The following is a 6,000-nucleotide window of genomic DNA, read 5'->3' as shown; positions in this document are numbered from 1 at the left end:
CAAAGTTGATGGTGTTAAAAAATGTGGCAGTCCTCTTCTGCTAAGTGGCTTGTCAATTGAGTTGTCTTTTGCTGTCTACATTTTGCTGTAGGAGCATTTATCTAAGTGGCTAATTGCAACCACATGCATATTTTACTTGTTGTTATATCCCAGTGCTTTTGAATTAAGCCATGGCCATAGAGAATAACTGTGCTAAAATAACACATTTTCTTATTTTAAAATAGCAGTGGGTTGGAAGTCTTTTTCTCTGCAAGCGGTTACCTTCCTTACCTTCTTTATGCAGGTTAGGCTCTACAGGAGGTAAGTTCACATGTAATACTTCAATTTACTCTAGTTCTCTATTCACTATTTATTGTGAATTTCAAAACCAGCCTCTCCCAATTACTCCTGTCTCAGTGAAGTGCTGCAGCATTAGCACTGCAAATTTGGTAATGTAAAATAGTGTAAAAAAACGCAAATTTAATAATGTAAATCTTAAGACTTACACGTTATAATGACTTCAGTGGTGGAAACAGTGGGTACAGGATTGCTGTTCATGTCTGCCCTCAGTTCTTGGTTAAAATAGTTTTGGTTTTGTTTTGGTGGTTTTTTTTGTCTTTTGGGTTGTTTTTTTTAATTATTATTTTTATTTGTGGTGGGTTTTTTTGTGTGTGTTGTTTCAGTTGGGGGGGGTGTTTTGTTTTCGGGGAGGTCCTTTGGTTTGTGTATGGGGTTTTGTTTTGGTTTGGGGTTTTGTTGTTTTGGTTTTTTTTTTTCCGAAGCAGTTACTGAGCACTTAACTACATATACACAAAGGTTAGAGCTCTAAAAATGTGGGGCTCCTCCAGTGCTTGCCAAGAGCAGGTGAGGCCCAGCATGAACTTTGGCAGGTGTGGTTGGTGGGAGCGGTGTCTGGATGTTTTCACTTTTGGACCTGGGCTCTGCAGAGCTTGAGAGAGCACTACAGGTCTAGAGAGCAGTATGTGCCAAAACAAGCACAGACTGCAACTGTTGGTGGGGCCACTCTGCTGCTTGCTATGGGAAGGTTAAGGCCACATCAGCTTTTCTGTCCTGGCACCTTTGGTGTGGGATCAGCAGCTGGGTGTTTTCACTTCTGGAGCTGGGCTCTGCAGAGCCTGAGATAGCTAGCCTCAGATGGCGTTGTAGGTGGAGAGTGTTAGGTACCTAAGCAAGTGCAGATCCCAGTGCTGGTGGGGCTGTTACAGTCTTCGATAAGGGAAGGTGAGGCCCAGCAACAGGCACCTTTGGTGTTGGGGCAGTGGTGGGATGTTTTCATTTTGTGGGCTGGGCTTTCAGGACCTCAAGAGTGCTGTGCAGAGAGGCATTACACAGTGAGTGCGTAGTGCTTTGAACCCAGCAGGCAGGTAAGTATGATGTGACGGGAAGGAGATTAAAAAGAATATAAAACCCAGGGCTTGAGACCAGCGTCATAACTGAAGAACAATACAATGCTAGCACCACTAGTACCACTACTAATACAGTGATAAGGGAACTAACAAAGAGGAGGGAATATATAACTGGGAGGGGGGGGGGGGGAAGAGGAGATGGACAGGAAACCACAAATTGCTGAAAGCAGGAGCCTGCCCTTGCTGCCGGAACTAGAGCCCTGCGTGCGCCAGGGTACTCCTGTGCCCCTGACGCGTACGGCCGTGAGCACGGGCTGCAGTACCGAGTCCTGCCCACGCGATGGCAGCAGCGATCGGCGCCCAGCGACACCTCGCCTCCCACCTGCGGTACTGAGTTCTGGCCACGCGGTGGCAGCAGACAGCGGCGCTCAGCGACAAGGCGCCCCCATCTCTGCAGTACCGACTTCTAGCCATGCGATGGCAGCAGAGAGCGGAGCGCAGCGGCACACCGCGCCTCTTCTGCAGTACCGAATTCTGGCCATGCCATTGCAGCCGCGAGCGGCGCCCGGCGACACACCGCCCCCCTCTGCAGTACCGAATGGCAGCACAGAGGCGCTCAGCGACAACCGCCCGAACTGCAGTACCGAATACTCGTACGCGACGGCAGCAGAGAGCGACTCAGCGACACACCGCCGTCAGCTGCAGTACCGAATTCCAGCCACGTCACGGCAGCAGAGAGCGGCGCCCAGCGATACGCTGAGCGGCAAACCTGCAGTGCTTAATTCTGGCCACGCGATGGCAGCAGAGAACAGCGCCCAGCGACAAACCGTTCCCTCTGCAATACCGAAGTGTGGCCACGCGATGGCGGCAGAGAACAGCGCCCAGCGACAAACCGGTCCCCTCTGCAATACCGAAGTGTGGCCACGCGATGGCGGCAGAGAACAGCGCCCAGCGACAAACCGTTCCCTCTGCAATACCGAAGTGTGGCCACGCGATGGCGGCAGAGAACAGCGCCCAGCGACAAACCGTTCCCTCTGCAATACCGAAGTGTGGCCACGCGGTGGCGGCAGAGAGCGGCTCTCCAACTGACACCCCCCCTTTGCAGTACCGAATTGTGGCCACATGATGGCAGCACTCATTCTGTAGTTGAAGAGGCTGTGGGGTGAGCAACGGCCACTCCTCGGCCCGGTTTACACCTTTCGGGGCCATCAGCTACCGGACGGTAACTCTGAAACGGAGCAAAACGAAACAAACATCTCACTGCTCTGCAGAAAAAACCTGGGTTCAAACCCTTCACGGCGGCAGTGGGAACGTGTGCATCACAACAGTATTTATTTTTGTCCTTCTGGAGACATTTAGTTGCTTTGGTTCGTGGGAATTAACACCATTAACGCCTTAAAATCCTCTGCTCAGTTCAGCTGGTGCTGTGACTGTCCCTTACACCTTCCTTCCAGCGTCAAGGAAGAAAGTTATGGTCATGCATGTGACTGGTTAATTTGCATAAATCACTGATTATTCTTTTCTTTTGCTAACCTGTTAATTATCCCCTGTATTGTCTGTGTTGGTTGAATAGATTGCTGTGACTGTAAAGACAAATCACATTAAGGAATGTTAGAAGACTAGAGGTATGTCAGCAGATTAGAGAAAGGCAGAGAATCATGCAGGCTAGGCAAGCAAAAAGGAAAGGAAGGTGAAAATGTAAATGTCAGTGGAGATACATCTGTGCTGCTGGAAAATGCCAGACTGGAGAAGAAGGAATGAATTAAAATAGTATACAAGTATCTGCAGGCTTCTGCTTCCAATGTAGTCCTGCCGACTCTCTGTCTGGAGCCAGAGGATAAAGTGGCAGGGACTTGGGTGTCATGAGAAGATTGCTTTTACTCTAGGTCTTTTAATCTCCAAAGGTGGAGGAGTTTAAGACAGATACATTTCAAAACTGCAAGTACATGGCAGCTGCGTTAAATGAGGGTAGGTGGATAACTCTGTAAAGCAAGTTGGTCTGTCTTAGAAATCACAGCTGAAGCCCTGTGTTAAGGAGGAAGGCTTGTGGCAAACAGATCTGTGATAGTATTTAAGAAAGTCTGTATTACAGTCTAACCCTTAGATTATTGCCAAGGTGAATGAGTGATTTGCCAGTAATTACCAGCTGGAGAAGTTCAAGGTTGCCTGAGGCTGTTCCAGTTTACACATGCAGGTTTTCCACAAATGTGACAGAACTGTGTGATTTTCCCCAGTTCCTTCTTCAGGCACTGGTTTGGGGGTTTGTTTTTTTGTTTGGTTGGGTTTGGTGTTGCATGTTAGCAAAGGGTTTAACCTTTTTACACCTGGCAAAACTGCTGTAGTGTATGTGTCTAATCATGTATGGTCAGTCATTACATAAAGTACTAAACTATGACTTCTGATGAATTTGAATGTTTCTGATTTATACAGGTAGGTGTAAACCAGGTGTCCCATATGAATTATCATTTCATCTAAGAACCAAAGTTATTTTAATAATCTGTAACTCCAGATCACCTGTGTTTCTGTGCTGAACAGTCTTTCTGATTACTTCAACTATCCAAACTAGAAAAAGCTGTGTTCATTGAGTGTGGGCTTTAACTAAACTGGCATGAGCAGCTTGCCTGGCCTTTAACTTATTCAGATTATCCACCGTATGCTGCTGAATAAAACTGGAATGTCTCAGGCACCAGACTTTAAATTGTGGTTCTCCAAGAATGATCCTTTTGCCCTGCATTTAAAGCTTTTACTCATCTACAGTTAACAAGTGGGAAGACTGTGTATTTAATAAGCTACTTTGTATCTACCCAGGTAAATAAGGGTGTATTTCTCGTCTTTAAATTTCTGTACTATGCTTTTTGGTTAATTTGGAAATGAAGCACCAGAGTTATCGCTGCTTTATTTTTTGCCAGGTCCCCTTTACCAAATAGTTCTGATGACTCTTAACAGAGAAGCTTGTATAAAAGGAGAAAACAATAAAGACCAGACCTGGGAAGTTTTCCCTAATGTTTTTATGGTTTTTACCTTGTAGCAATTGGAAATGTGTTATTTCCCTTTCTCCCCTTTATCTTTTCAATATTGTGTATGTATTTAAGAAGAATAGGTAAATACCCACCAGGGGATTAATTTCTGCTTCTGTGTCCTTTACAAGAAGATCCACAATCTCAGCAAGATACTTTGGGATTCTACAATTTAAATCACCACTTAATAAAAATAATAGTGCCTTGACAGTTTTGTTTTTTCAATCATAATAAGAATTTCTGAGCTGTTTTTCTCGGCCAACTAAGTCTTTGACTTCTGTTACATAAAAAGAATTTTTTTCAGTGAAGGATAAAAACCAATTTGCAGATGCTTAAAATAATTCTTTAGCTAAGTCTCTAAAATCCACATGTAATTTTTAATGAAGTACTGACATTGTGCACTATTGAAAGTGGTCGCTTTATCTAGGACTTAATTTCTTACCATTGAAAATAATCCAATAGACTCCGGCAGTGTGAAATCCAATCATTTTAAAAGATGGTATGAAGCACGTACTTCTGCCATGTGTTTTACTCTTGGTGACAGGATGAGGTAAGCAATCTGATCACTACTAGCAGTTCTATGTATACCGAGGTGCTGCACATTTTGAGATTTTGTAGGAGACAAGTGGTATGGTTTAATGCACCAAACTTCTGTCCAAAGTTTCATGTATATCGGATATTCGTTTCTCCATGTTTAAACTTCTTAGACCAAACTCCCAAATGAAAAATAGTTTTGCCAACTTCTACTAATGCTTGAAAAGAAAATACCAGGTGGTACTTAATTTTATGTAATTTCTTTTTATTTTTGCACAATGATTACATTTTCTGCCAGGCCAGGGATGGGGACCTGGGAAAGAAATCTCTCTCACTTAAGAAGGAAAATAAATCTGACTTCTAGGTTGCCTTTTGTAAAAGCCACAGCACAATGTGCTTTTCAGATTCAAGACACGTACACAATTTCAACTTTTAAGCAGTAGTAAAATGCAGTGCAATTATCTTGATTTCAGTGCTGTCTTTAGCACTCCAGGACATTCATCAGGGCAGCCAATCACACAGAGGAAGTAATTCCAAGGTACGTATTTCTGAAGAATAGACCCAGACTATATTCAGCTTGAAGCTAGGAAATAGAGGCTTCTTTCATTTTTATCTGCAAAGCTTTCCAGTTTATAAACCCCTTTGTCTTACATATTGAAATAAATCCTATGATTTTATGTATGCTCAAATTATGTTGCTAAAGGATGCTGTTTTTGTAAAACCAACTTTGATAATCCTCTGTATAAAGCCATGAGAAAACAGAACAATAACAATGGGTATAAAGTAATGGCAGTTACTTCCCTTTATTGTCTCCTTCCATGGTTTAGGGTAACAGACCAGTACGTAGGTAAAAGATGGTGCGTTCAGGAATCCACATGTAATGCCAAGTCCCTAAACAGACAAGTGAGAGAATTGTTCCTCTGTTGCACGATCACCCCACCAAAGGCAGTGTTCTGCAGCCTACAAATGCAGGTGTGACAGTTCTTATTTCTGTTACCTCTTGGAAACACTTTGAGCATTGGTTTATTACAGGGCTCTTGATGATTGTGAGGTAGATGCTCATGATTTTAATACATCCTTTAAAAAAACTTTTGGAAATAGGC

The sequence above is a fragment of the Pezoporus occidentalis genome, unplaced genomic scaffold (assembly GCF_034315485.1).
Source record: "Pezoporus occidentalis ecotype Australia unplaced genomic scaffold, CSIRO_AGI_Poc_V1 ctg11, whole genome shotgun sequence".
NCBI classification, from domain to species: domain Eukaryota; kingdom Metazoa; phylum Chordata; class Aves; order Psittaciformes; family Psittacidae; genus Pezoporus; species Pezoporus occidentalis.
The sequence above is the reverse complement of the archived record's forward strand: the minus strand, read 5'-3'. Positions refer to the sequence as shown.